We start from the raw sequence: 14,848 nt of genomic DNA on the forward strand, positions 1-14,848 counted from the left end.
AGATCCCATTGAAAAGAGAGCAGAGTCAAAACCTTGTCTCTGCTATGCAAAGAGAGCCACGTTGGTCTCTGAGTGGCCTGTTGGGAGAAGTTGCAGATTTTGCATGGCAGTGTAATGCCGTGTTTCACTGGATGACAAGACATGCTTGTTAAGTTTGTGACCTTCCAGCACTTCATATTTTCAGCTTTTAAAATGTGCTCACAAGGAAAAGCTTACCAAAAATATAGGTGATTTTAACCTTTCCAAGAACCATAATCTTGTCCATAGATTTACCTAATTTTTATGTCTGTTTAGCTGTGGGTAAGCTTTGTAAGATAAATAATGTCTATACATGTTTCAACTGTTTAATGAGTAATCAGCAAAATCTGCAATACATCCCTCTGGAACCATGTAACGACTCTAGCTCTGAGTAAACCGGAAGTATTTGCCCACATGGCAAATGATCCATGTTAAGTGTAAATCCTTTTTAGTGTTTAACGTCAGTTCTCATAAGCAGGTGTATTATGATGAAACATGTACCAGTTCTGTCATCACTGTGATCTTTAAAAATCTGCATTTAACAATCTAATTGAGGAACTAAGTTGATTTTTTATTTGGCAGAAACCAAGCAAAATTAAATGCAATAATTTCAAGAGATTTATGGTAAATGAATTTGAGGTATGGATAAATCTTTCAGGTCTTTTTTTATTGCTTTTCAGTAAAGAAAGGCACAAGAAAGAAAATACTCAACTCTCGTGTTATCTCAGTGCTGCTACTGCAGAAAAGTGACAATGCTTGCTTGTGTAAATTTATGGCTTACTGTCAAAGCTTCATTCTTGGCTGCATGTTGAAAATGTGATGAAAGTTAATAGAGGAGATGAAATTTTTTTAAAAAATGAATACTCTACAAGAAAGTATGTGTGAATATTAAATTTGAAAGGGGAAAAGGACTTTGTAAGGCATAAAAGCAATGAAATAAACTATAAGGAAGAAAGACTGACACACATGACAGCATAAAATTTTAATATTTCTATGCTTCAGGGGATATCATAAACAAAATTTTAATGCAAATCAAAATTAGTAGAAAATGTTTCCAATGAAGGGTAAATGTATCCCAAATATAAATCATTCATATAAACCAATAACAGAAACACTAAAAACTTGAAAGAAAAAGGAATCCATGATCTGAACAATTCAGAGAAGAACAAATAGAAATGTATTCATTAAACAAAACAAACAAAGTAAATCACAGTAGAAGCAATAAGGAATCCCAGGGATTAGGAGGCTGTGTGCCTCAGAAGATGACATTTGAGCAGAGAGAAGAGAAGGCACTCACCATTTGGACATCTAAGAGAAGAACTTTCTAGGAAAGTCAATAGGAGCTGCAAATGCCCTGAGGCAGAGAAAACTTAGTGTCTTCAAAATAAGAGCCACCAGAGTAGCTGAGCAGAGTGGGCAGAAAGGTCAGCAGTGGACAATGAAGTCAAAAGTGCAGCAGTTAGGAAAAGGTCCTGCAGGGTCTTCCTGCTACTCCCTGCCTTTGCTCTGAGTGAGATACGAAGCCTTTGGGAGTTTTGAGCAGAAGAGTGACATAGTGCGGCTTAAGGTTTAAAAGGATCATCGTTCTGGTTGCTATGTAGAAAAAAGCTGGGGAGGACGAAGGCTAAAGCAGAGAAAGCAACTGAGAAGCAATTGCAACAATCTAGGTAGTATATGAAGCTAGCTTGGACTACGGTGATAACAAAGGAGTTGTGAGAAATAATCAAATTTTGGATATATTTTGAAGGCAGAGTCAACAGGTATTGCTGAAGGATCCAATGTGGGGTGTGAGAGAGAGGAGTCTCAAATGACACATGTTTTTTTTGACCTGAGCAGCTAGATAAGTAATTTGAAGCATGAGGGAGTTTGTGGGGATAGCTGGTTTGGGAAGAAAACCCAGGAGTTCCCTTTTAGATGTGTTATATTTGAGATGTCCCTCCAAAGTGATTGGATGTATGAGTCTCAAGTCCAGAGGAAAGGATGGGACTAGAGATGGACACTGGGAGTCCTCAGAATGTGGGTGTTTTTTAATAACCTGAAACCAGATGAGGTGATCTTTGGCTAGGGGCTGAAGAGGGAGAGGGAAGGAAAGTTGTCTGAGGCTGAGCCTAGGGCACTCCAACATTATGGGCCAGCTGATAAGGAGGAACCAGCAAAGAAGACTGAGACCTTTGGAAGAGTACAGTTTTTGTTGTTGTTGTTGTTTGTTCGTTTGTTTGTTTTTTCTGCGGTACGTGGGCCTCTCACTGTTGTGGCCTCTCCCGTTGCGGAGCACAGGCTCCGGACACGCAGGCTCAGCGGCCATGGCTCACGGGCCCAGCCGCTCCGCGGCATGTGGGATCTTCCCGGACCGGGGCACGAACCCATGTCCCCTGCATCGGCAGGCGGACCCTCAACCACTGCGCCACCAGGGAAGCCCGAAGAGTACAATTTTTATGTGGTCAGATATGTCAAATGTTTGCTTCATGAGCTCTATTGCTTTTATGCTCACTTAGTCATTTTATGTTTATTAACTGTTCTCTATTCTAAGGACATTGCAAATTAAGTCTGAAGGTAAAAACCAAGATCGGGGGAAATTTTCAAACAAAAGGGTAGTATGCCTGATACACTTAAAAACTCAAAAATATCTGAGAGGAACACTAACACTTCAGCGCAGAAAAGGATTATACATATGAACAGGTTTGTGAAGTCAGGAAGTCATAGCCTTATGTTTATCACCTTTTTACTTAAAAAAATTCATCATTGGCTTCCAAAGGAGTGAAAAAGAATTTTAAGTATATCTAATGTAAAAGCAAAGATGTAGTAAGAAGTCATCAAGAAACTTCTCATATCATGCACATATTGTTTTCTGGTAGAAGATATTTTACCAAGCACATCTGGTATTTTTAAAAATTATCTGACAACCACATTGGATGAAGCAAACCATCTTAGGAATACCATTGGTAAAGACTTGTAGATGTTTAGCCTCAGTAATATATACATACATATGAATGAAATTTAATTTTTCCCTTACCAAAATGGCAAAGAACACAAAATAGAAAAAAAAAATCCATAGTTGACTAGGAGATAGAGACATGGTCTTTCTGAAACAATGTTGCAAGGTTTGACAACTGGTATATATTTTCTGGAAGACAGTGTGTCAATTTGTATCAAATATACACTACCAAATGTAAAACCGATAGCTAGTGGGAAGCAGCCGCATAGCACAGGGAGATCAGCTCGGTGCTTTGTGACCACCTAGAGGGGTGGGATAGGGAGGGTGGGAGGGAGGGAGATGCACGAGGGAAGAGATATGGGGATATATGTGTATGTATAGCTGATTCACTTTGTTATAAAGCAGAAACTAACACACCATTGTAAAGCAATTATACTCCAATAAAGATGTTAAAAATAAAAGCCTGAAAACTTGGCGTAACTTTTTTTTTTTAATTTATTGTGTTTATTTATTTTTGGCTGTGTTGGGTCTTCATTGCTGTGCACGGGCTTTCTCTAGTTGCGGCGAGCAGGGGCTACTCTTAGCTGCGTTGGGCGCACGTCTCATTGCAGTGGTTTCTCTTGTTGCAGAGCACAGGCTCTAGGCGTGCGGGCTTCAGTAGTTGTGGCGCACGGGCTTAGTTGCTCTGCGGCATGTGGGATCTTCCCAGACCAGGGCTTGAACCCATGTCCCCTGCATTGGCAGGCAGATTCTTAACCACTGCGCCACCAGGGAAGCCCCTTGGCATACCTTTGACTCAGCAGTCCCCGCCTTAGAAATTATGATCCTAGAAATGTACCCAAAGTCAGCAATAAATGTGTTTTTTGATATAGAGTGCAGATATATACATATATTTATTTTTTTAAACATCTTTATTGGAGTAAAATTGCTTTACAATGTTGTGTTAGTTTCTGCTGTATAACGAAGTGAATCAGCTATACATATATCCCCATATCCCCTCCCTCTTGCGTCTCCCTCACACCCTCCCTATCCCACCCCTCTAGAGGGTCACAAAGCACCGAGCTCTTCTCCCTGTGCTTATGCGGCTGCTTCCTACTAGCTATCTATTTTACATTTGGTAGTGTATATGTGTCAATGCCACTCTCTTACTTTGTCCCAGCTTACACTTCTCCCTCCCCGTGTCCTCAAGTCCATTCTCTACGTCTGCGTCTTTATTGCTGTCCTGCCCCTAGGTTCTTCAGACCATTTTATTTTAGATTCCATATATATGTGTTAGCATATGGTATTTGCTTTTCTCTCTCTGAGTTACTTCACTCTGTATGACAGACTCTAGGTCCATCCACCTCATTACAAATAACTCAATTTCATTTCTTTTTATGGCTGAGTATATATTGTATATACTGTATATCCATTGTATATATGTGCCACATTGATGAGGGCAAAGATTTAACTATGAGAGTGTTCACAGTATCCATAATTGGGGTGGTGAAAAGTTGGGAACATGATGAACAATATAGAAATATCTATATGATAAAATACTATGCAGCAATTAAAATGATGTCATGGAAGTAATGACATAGAAAAATGCTTCTAATATAGTGAAACTCTATAGCCTATTTCTGTTTACATATGCCTAGAAAATAAGTCAAACAATATGTTCATCTCTGGGTGGTGTGAGATAAATGATCTTAATTTTATTAGATTTGCCTGTTTCCATTTTTCTGTTTTATATTTGTTAGTTACATTGGCACATGGAGCAATTGCAGAAGAAAAGGCTAGGAATTTTTCATGGAAATAGCACAGAAGCAACATACTAGGGCAGCACATCCTTTAGAACTTTCTACAGCAATGGAAATGCTCTATACCTGTGCTAATGCAGTAGCCTCATGTGGCTACTGAGGACTTGAAATGGAGCTAGTTCAACTGAGAAACAGATTCTTCAATTTAATTAAGTTAAATTTACAGACCCAGAATACAGATAATGGCTACTGTATTGGACAGTGCAGTTCTATGGCATGGGGCATGGAGGAAAGGATCATCAGACCCTGTTCAGTAGGAGAAGAGACAAGATCCAGAGTAGACGAGATTCAGGACTATCAGCCCCTTTGGAGTTAGGATCCCATCAGTTTCCTAGGAGAAACTGGAGGTTTAATTCCATCTCCACTGTATAAAATTCATAGATGCACGTAATATAGGTATAAATTCACTGTTAAGTAAACCATATAGAGTTCTCATTCCATGATGTAGGTTTTTTCTTAATTCCTATAGTTGGTTGGTGTCATAAAATTTATAATTAAATAACTTCTGCATCCTGGTAAAGATAGAATTCTGGACAGGGTAAATACTGTCCTAATGTTACAGGCAAGATTGTGATGCTCAGACAAGGTAGACAACACTACTTCTCAAATATTGTGTTTTAAGTAGGCTTATTTCTTGCAAATCAAAACTATAATGAAGTATCACCTCACACCAGTCAGAATGGACACATCAAAATTCTATAAATAATAAATGCTAGAGAGGGTGTGGAGAAAAGGGAACCTTCTTACACTGTTGGTGGGAATGTAAATTTGGTACAGCCACTATGGAAAATAGTATGGAGGTTCCTTAAAAAACTAAGAATAGAATGAAAACTGTAGTTCAAAAAGATACATGCACCCCAGTGTTCACAGCGGCACTATTCACAATAGTCAAGATATGGAAACAACCTAAGTGTCCATTGACAGATGAATGGATAAAGATGTGGCATATATATATGTGTGTATATATATATCACATATAATATTCATATATATGAATAATACCCAGCCATAAAAAGAGTGAAATATTGCCATTTGCAGCAATATGGATGGACCTAGAGATTATCATACTAAGTGCAGTAGATCAGGCAGAGGAAGACAAATATTATATCACTTATATGTGGAATCTGAAAAAATACAAATCAACTTATTTACAAAACAGAAACAGACTCACAGACATAGAAGACAAACTTACGGCTACCAAAGAGGAAAGGGGAGGGGAAAAGATAAATTAGGAGTATGGGATTAATAAACACACCACTATATATGAAATAGATAAACAAGGATTTACGGTGTAGCACATGGAACTGTATTCAATATCTTGTAATAACCTATAATGGGAAAGAATCTGAAGCTGTACACCTGAAACAAACACAATATTGTAAATCAGCTGTAGTTAAATAAAAATAAGTAAATAGGCTTATTTCTGTCAGCATGTGCTGCACATTAGAGTTACAAATGAAGAACTACCCTATAATGACCTCTTAAAAGGAGGAGGGAAAAACCCTGCTCTTTTCCAGTATTTTGTTTTATGGCTGAGATTTTAAGAGGTATTTTCTTCTGGTTAATGTGTTTTAAGAGCTTCCCCCAAATCTACTACTGTCTCTGTTTTTAACTAGAAGAAAAAGGTACAATTCTTAATTCTTCTTAATCAGAATTATTAAATTTTATAGCACTTAAGGTAATGTAACTATTATACTCTGATGGGAGAATAATGTTTTAAAAATAATGAAATTATGGTAGGTATAATTATATAGGTATAATTATAGGTATAATTATATAGTCATAAGAACTTTCAGTTAGACTTTCTTTACATTGCGATTAACTCTGCATTTGAACATTGACATCAGTGTGGCCATAGGTTTCACTTGTTTCTTGCTTTTTAAAAATAACATATGAAATATTTTTTCTTTTTGTTTTCACATTAGTGTGAGTATACTTGTGGAAACTTTAATTAAAATCTAAATAAATTTTCTACAAAGTAAACAAAAATTAAAAGAAAATATACTTCAAATTATAATTCATAACTGTACATTGTATTCATTATCTATTGCTGTGTGAAAAATTAACCCAAAGCTTTGCAACCTAAAACATGTATTAGTCACATAGTTTCTGAAGGTGAGGAATCCTAGAGCAACTTGGCTGGGTGGTTCTAGCTCAGGGTGTTGCATGAGATGTCAGTCAAGCTGTCTGCCAGGCTGTAGTCATCTGAAGCCTTAACGTGAGCCTCCAAGTGGAGGATCCTCTTCCATTATAGCTGTTGTCAAGAAGTCTCAGTTCCTTACTGGGTTTTGGCAGAAACAGAGGCCTCAACACATGGATCTCTCCACAGGGTTGCTTGAGTGTCCTCACTACATGGTGGCTGACTGATGCAAGAGTTAGTAATCCAAAAGAGAAAATCTAAAGCCTCATTGTCTTTTGTGTACCATCCTTGAAGTCATGTAGCCACGTCTGCCTTATTCTGTTCATTAGAAGAGAGTCACTGAGTCCAGCCCATATTGAGGAAGTAGGGAATGAGATTCTGCCTCTTGAAGGCTCTAAGGCAGTATCAAGGAATGTGTGTACTTTAAACCAAAACGTACGTGGAATGCTTTAGCCTGTTAACTAGCTTGATTGGTCTATGTTTATTATACTATTGTCAAATACGAGAGGACAAAGCCATACTTAGAATCTGAATAGAACTTACATGCCAAGGTTCATAGTCAAATGTCAGATTTGCAGTATACTTTTTCTCTCCATGTTTCTTGGGGTTCTGTTACACAGTAATTGTAATTTTGTGCCTGACACATTTTTCCCACTAAGAATGTACGTTTGTGAAGTCAAAAGTCCAAAAATGCATACTACCCTCTGTTTCCTAAGATTTCTACTAGGCTAGTTGTGAAACAAGAGTGCAAAGAAAACTCAGGTGGTCTCTCAACTCTGAAGGAAAGGGGCAGAAAAGTCTAATAGTGGGTGCTTTGCAGCTTTGCCCTGGCAAATGGAAGACATTCCATTTGAAATAACCCCTTGCCCTCTGTTTTTCCCTGTCTGCATTTTTTTCTGGGTGATCTCATGCAATTCAATGAGGTTCAAATTTTTTATGTCCAGCCCAGACCCCTCCCTGATCTTCAGACTTGTATATCCAGCTGCCTTCTCAACGTCTCTGCTGAGATGATTAATTGGCTTCTCAAAACTGCCATGTCCAAAGCACAACATTTCCTTCGGTGTCACAGGGAAGAAGAAAAGCAGTGAGATAAGCACGCTGACCAGTGAGCCCTTGTTGCTTTCCCTGAGTATGGGCTGTTTCTGCCCACATGGTAATGTGGCTACTCAGCCTGCCTGCCCCCACTGTGCTGCTCCTTATACAGAGGGGACGGGATGAGGTGTATCCCACTCCTTGGGCAGCAAGAGTAGTGTCCTGACTGGGCTCCAAGCTGGAAACAGATTTCCCCTGTTTGGATGTCATGGCATTGCCTATGTGCCACCATTCATCACCCCTCATGGCTGCAGGAATATTTGCCTGCACAGGGGATTACTCATCAATCACTTATGGTCAGGATTGTGTGGGCGACACGAACAAGAAATTCTGACGGTGTGACTTGAGGATACTTGAAGCTCTCTTTACTCCAAAAATACCTCCCTGTCAAGTCCTACCATTTTCTGCTTCTTACCACATCATTCATGCCTCCTTAAAAGGAACTCCCCTTGCAAGACCTAACGATTCTCAAGTCTTTCCAGGGAAGTTGGTCCCAAAGGCCTTTTGTAGGTTTTGTTCCATGGGTATAGGAAAGAGAATTCACACTATCAATGGACACATTAGCCAGGACAATTTAATAGGCAATGCTTACTGTAATCACTAAGAGATCCTTGCTTGGAAGAATCAGGACCAAAAAAGAGATAAACTTGATGGAGGTGAGAGAAGAAAAGTAGGGAAGCTTGGGGGTGGCCCACACAGGGTAAATTTTACCTGAGGGCCAAAACATAGGAAGGGAAGCATCTAAAGGAAGAAAAATTAGCCTGGTTCTAAATGTTTATTGAATAAATTAGTTACTGGCTGAATTCATAGAACTCTAGTATCTATCCATCCAACCTAAATTAAGCTTGAACTTTTAAAGTATTGCTATTTCATATAGAAAAGTAAACATGTACTTGAACAGATTGTCTTCTATGAGATATAGCCTCCTTCCCCAGTATTCTAATAATATTTTAATTTGTTAAGCATTTATGAAGTGAAAGACATTGTTACATGTGTTTAACATATTTTATTGGTTTTGAGGGTTTTGTTTGTTTGCTTGTTTGTCTTTTTTTCCGGCGGGGTTGGGGGTGGTATGCCCTATTATCTGTTTCCCCCAATAGAATCTTAGGCCCATGAGGATAAGAACAGGGATTTTTGTCTGTTTCAGTTACTGCCGTATCCTTAGGCAACATGTAGAATAGTTCTTGGCACAAAGTGTGTGTTCAAAAAGTATTTATTGAAAGAAGGAAAGGGTCAAAGGGTACAAACATCCAGTGAGAGAAGGAATAAGTTCTGGGGTCTAATGTACAGCATGGAGACACTGTCTTGTATACTTGAAAGTTGCTAAGACAGTAGATTTTAAAAGTTCTCACCTCCACAACAACAACAAAAATGGTAATTATGTGAGGTGAAGGGTATGTTAAATAACCCGACTGTGATAATCATTTCTCAATATGTATGTGTATAAAATTATCACATTGTACATCTTAAACTTACACAATGTTATATATCAATTATATCTTAATAACGTTGGGGGGAAAAAGATGAGGGAAAGAAAAGGAGGGAGGAAAAAAGGGAGGAAGCAAGAGAAAGGAAGGAGGGAAGGGAGAAAGGAAGGGATTAAGAGAGGAAGGAAATATCATCACATTTAATCCCCGCAAGGCCTTTTTATCCCTATTCTATTGGGTTGACCCAAAAATTTCATTTGGGTTTTTCCGTAACATCGTACCACAGAGCCCTAACGAACCTTTTGGCCAACCCATACAGGTAAGGCTTTGAGGCTTAGGGAGGTTAAGTAACTTGCCTAAACCACACAGCTAACAAAGGGCTTGATTCTAACATGTATTCACTCAACAAATATCATTCTTCTAACCTTTAAAAGACAACATTAAGGCACATGTAGGCCGCGTCCCACACACATTATCCTGGTCTAGATTCTCATGCATGTCTGTGTGTAATACTTACATAGCTCAAGTTAAATCCTAATTCCGCCATCAGCCTACTGTAAAGGATTGAAGAGAAGTGTGTACAGTTAATTGGGCCATAGAGCACAGGTGATAATAGTTACCTCTCTTCAAGATAAATTGGTGTATTAGCAAACTAATAGTTACAGAAAAGCTTTGAAACTATAAGGAACTACATAATTGCCAAGCACTGTTGTTAGTAGCCTAACTAGTTGTGGAAAATCATTCATGTAGGCATCCTACATTCAAACTCATTTCACTTTTATTTTAAGAACAGCCAAAAAAGTAGAAAGCTACACCCATACCCATTTTTTTTTTACTAGCTGTTTGACTTTGGACCAGAGACCTCCCTCTGGAAATCCTAGCTCCTCAAAGTGTTACTCTAGGGGGGCTAGCAGTACAGGCTTTGCCAGGGAGCTTGTTAGAAATGCAGAACCTCTGACCCTACTCCAGACCCACTGAATCAGAAACTGCCTTTGACGATCCCCAGGTGACTCACAGACACATTGAATTTTGAGAAGCACAGCTCTAAGCCTCAGGGACCTCATCTGGGAAGATGTGAGAATTAAAGTGCCCAGCATAGTGTCTGACAGTGCTCACTAGAATTCTGTTCCTTATACCCACCATTCCGTTCCCTACAATAATGGGAACCTTGAAACCTCTGGGAAGATCAAAATGTTTCGGTCTGGCTTTAGAGGGTCCTGGAGTGGGACTGTGCCGACGGGAAGACAAGTTTTTGGATAATTGTGCCCCCTTCCTCTGTTCGAATGTATATTTGCAAGTTTATTTTTATCCTCTCAACTGCTGAGCCGTTGTTAGGATTTGATTGTGTCATGTGCTTTGACATTAATTTTAATAGGCAACATTTGGAATTCAAGCTCATATTTAGTTGATGGGATTTTTTTCTTCTTATGGTGCTTATTTATATCTGACTATAAAAGCAATACATGCTTACTGTAGATAAGTTAGAAAATACGAACCACTGCTGCTAAGGGGTGTGTTTCTTATCAATCTTAATTTAAGCAAAAGTGGTATTATATGGGTGGATTTGTGACCTGATTTTTTTGCTTGTCCTGAACACTTTCCCAGCTTATATAATTTGAAGAAAATTAAATGGATCTCTATTATTCTATTTTGTGATGATTTCAAAATTTAACCACCCCTAATTGAAAAGATATATGGTTTATAATTTAGTTTACTATTTTAATCATTTTATGATGAATGTTCTTCTTTATACATCTTTGTCCATGACTGGTGATTTCTTAGTATTGGTTCCCCCCACCTGAAAATTTCCTGAGTCAAAGGGTGTTTGATACCTTTACTTTGAAACATAATGTCAGCTTCCAGAAAGATTATGCCAGTCCCTCTCCCAGAAGCAGTCTAAGTACTAATCTAAATACAAAGCCAACTAACTCTGGAGTTAGTATCTGTTTCTGAGTTTCTACTAATTGAGGGGTAATATAATGATGGTTCCTTATTTTAATTCCCATTCTTTGTTTCTTAGTAAACTTCAATATTATCACCAAGCTACAAACCAGAAACAACAATCAGAAGTCCACATCCCTTTAATTCGATTGGGGAAGAATTGACATTTATACAACATTTAGCCTTATTAGCCAGGAACTTGACATTTCTCTCCATTTATTCAAATTAAAGACTTCATCAAAAAATTTTTGTTGGCTTTTGTGTATGCTGCTATTATTGATAAAGAACCAGTTCTCTCTGTAATGTTTGTAAAAAGGCACATCTATATTTAGGGACAGAATTTAACCCTCTTTTTCCGTAAAGAAAATGCCAGATTACTTTTAAAACTTTAGTTTCTGGAACATACATTAGTGCCAAATTTGTTAATTCACAATTCTGAATTTAAGTTTTGCTTTCTAGCTATTTCCTTTTATTTCCCATACTGTTGTTGTACTAAAGTTAATTCATGATAAAGAATTCTTTCCTACTTAACTGAGATTTAGGACAAATCACCCAATACTCATACAAATAATGAGGTTATATTCATTCAGAGTTTTTCAAGAGCTGGTCCTGAAACCCCCTCTCCTAAGGGACCTTCTTAGGTGAAGATGTGGAGGAGGTAGGATTCCGGATCCCCTGACCCTGACCCTGCCTCCAAGCTCCCCACCAGGCAGCTCAGCCCAGCTCAGCTTCTTTTTTTTTAACATCTTTATTGGGGTATAATTGCTTTACAATGGTGTGTTAGTTTCTGCTTTATAACAAAGTGAATCAGTCATACATAAACATATGTTCCCATATGTCTTCCCTCTTGCGTCTCCCTCCCTCCCACCCTCCCTATCCCACCCCTCCAGGCTGTCACAAAGCACCGAGCCAATATCCCTGTGCCATGCGGCTGCTTCCCACTACCAGCTCAGCTTCTTGTCTGTTTTTAATACCATGCTTCTGTGCTTCAGATTACCTTTGAACAAAAGACTGTGTCACTAAAATAAATAAATAGAATGAGATGAGATGGGATGGGATGGAATGGAATAGAGTAGAGCAGAATAGAATCGAATAGAATGCCACTTGTCCTTTCCCAGTAGAAGAATCTGATTCTTGGTCTTTGAAACACCTTTAAGATTCCTCTGAGGGATAACTTTGATAGAGACGTATTTTCAATAAAACTTTTTTATCTTTTTTATTGATTGTATAGCCAAATACTAAAAAATCTTCCACCTTAAACTAGTCGGTATAATAGGGATGGATCATATTTGTTTTCAGAATTTGCAGCTTACTAATTGGTTGAGATTATATAATGCTCTGCCCTACCCAGAGATGACATTTGAATGGAAAAGTGCCTAATAAAGAGGGCACTTTAAGCCAGGTTCCCAGTTCAGTAAAACTTCTTTTGTAATCTTTTCTGCAAACGACAATAATAGGTGCAAGTCTTAATCTATAACACTCATATAATAAGCATCATATTTATTTTATATCTCTCTGCATCTAATTTGGTCTGCCATGAACCCCAACTGGTGGGAAATTTCACCTCAGTCATTATGGGACTCCTCTCACCAGAAATAAATGAAAGTCTCCAAGGGCTCTCTTAGTCAAGGGGTCAACATGTTCTATAAGTGGGCAGATAGTAAATATCTTGGCTTTGCAGGCCGTACTGGTCACTCTTGCAACTGCTTGATTCTGGTATTGTAGAAACCAGCCACAGACAATACACATGTCAACAAATGAATGTAGTTGTATTTCAGCAAAACTTCATTTATGGACATTGAAACTGTGAACTTCGTGTAATTTTCATGTGTCGTGTAGGAGAAAGCTTAGTCCTCCCTCTTCCTGTGTTTCTCCTTTACTCTCACATTATTACCACAGTCACAATATACTTCTGACACCAGATGTGTGGGGGTTTTCCCCACTCCAAGTAATTCTGTGACACTAGCTTGGCGTCCTACAGTTTAACTCAATTCTGACACTATCTATCTGGAGATATTATCAGATCAACAGATTAAAGGCTCAGTCCACAAGACTCCCCCACCCCTTCAGACGCCAATCGCAAATCCAGGTGGCACCTGTGCTTCTGACTGACTGGCCATAAAGCAGAGGTTCCCATGACCCCCTCCTCGGCTTGGATTAATTTGCTAGAGTGGCTCACAGAACTCAGAAAAACAGCTTATTTACCGTTTACCAGTTCATTAGAAAAGGAAGTGATGAAGGACACAGATGAACTTCCATTTGGGAGAGATGTATAAGGCAAGGTATGTGGGAAGGAACGCAAAGCTTCCATGCTGTCTCCTGAGTGCCCTACTCTCCCAGCCCCTCCACATGGCCAGCCACCCAGAAGTTCTCGAAACCCCATACTATTGGTTATGGAGGACCCCTCATGGAGGCATGATCAGTTACTAACTCCATTTCCTCTCTGGAAAATGCGGGGTGGAGCTGAAAATTCCAAGCTGCTAATCATGGCTTGGTCTTTCTGGTGACCAGCCCCATCTAGGAGCCCATGAAGAGTCACCTCTTTGGAACAAATGACACTCTGATCACCCAGGAAATTCCAAGGGATTTAGGAACTCTGTCAGGAATGAGGGTCAAAGACCAAATATGAGAACAGAAGATGTTCCTAGTGCTCTTATCACTTAGGAAATTACAAGAATTTCGGGAGCTCTTTTCCAGGAACCAGGGGCCGAGACCAATATATATATTTTTTTCTAATATCTCACAGTCATAAAATATTATTCCTTTTAAAATTTGTTTTCAATCATTTAAAAATGTAAAATCCATTCTTTACTCCCAGGCTGTACAAAAATAGGCAGCAGGGCATATGATTTTCCACCTCCTGCTCGGAACTTCTTCCACACTCAATGCCACTGATATGTCCAGGGTAAAAACCCACCTGGTGCCCCAAAGAAAGGAAGTTGTAGAGGTCGGAATCCAGGTCCCCACTGCCAGGCAGCCCTAGATGCTCCACCCTGCCACGCGCTGCCTGCACCAGAGAGGGGAAGTGCGCCCAGCTCAAACCTTGCTGGCTCCTACTTCTTAGACAATTTTCATCCTTTTCTGAGAACTTGGGAGTTAAGGATATTCCTGATACCCACCACTCAGGGTCCCATTTGTCCTCGTTTGGGTGAGAGGGAAAATCATGCTCATTCTGTTTCTTTGACAGCAGTAAAAACAAAGTATGAATTGATATCTCAAAGTATCCTGCCTATATGGGTACTTTGAGAAGAGAAATAGGTTGTCCTTCTCAAAGAGAAACTCATTCACTTATTCTTGTGACCACGGAGTAAAGTATTAGATACGGGTGTTTAGGACTATGCAGCTCTAGTTCATCTGTTCTGTTTTTCAGATGAAGCCTAGCCCAGAAAGATTCAGTAACTCATTAAAAAAAAAAAAAAAAAACCCTCAGAGGCAGTAGCATGACCCAAATCCAGGTACTCTTTGCCCTCCTCCACACTGTCTCCTTCATAATGCG

The 14,848-nt window shown here is 39.1% G+C and overlaps 1 protein-coding gene across 1 annotated transcript in view; it reads left to right on the plus strand.

Moving 5' to 3' along the window:
• LHFPL3 (LHFPL tetraspan subfamily member 3) overlaps positions 1 to 14,848 on the plus strand; it is a 527,690-nt gene that overhangs the window by 306,352 nt on the left and 206,490 nt on the right. The gene's annotated exons all lie outside the window — the stretch shown is intronic.

The sequence above is a fragment of the Lagenorhynchus albirostris genome, chromosome 8 (assembly GCF_949774975.1).
Source record: "Lagenorhynchus albirostris chromosome 8, mLagAlb1.1, whole genome shotgun sequence".
Classification (NCBI taxonomy): Eukaryota; Metazoa; Chordata; class Mammalia; order Artiodactyla; family Delphinidae; genus Lagenorhynchus; species Lagenorhynchus albirostris.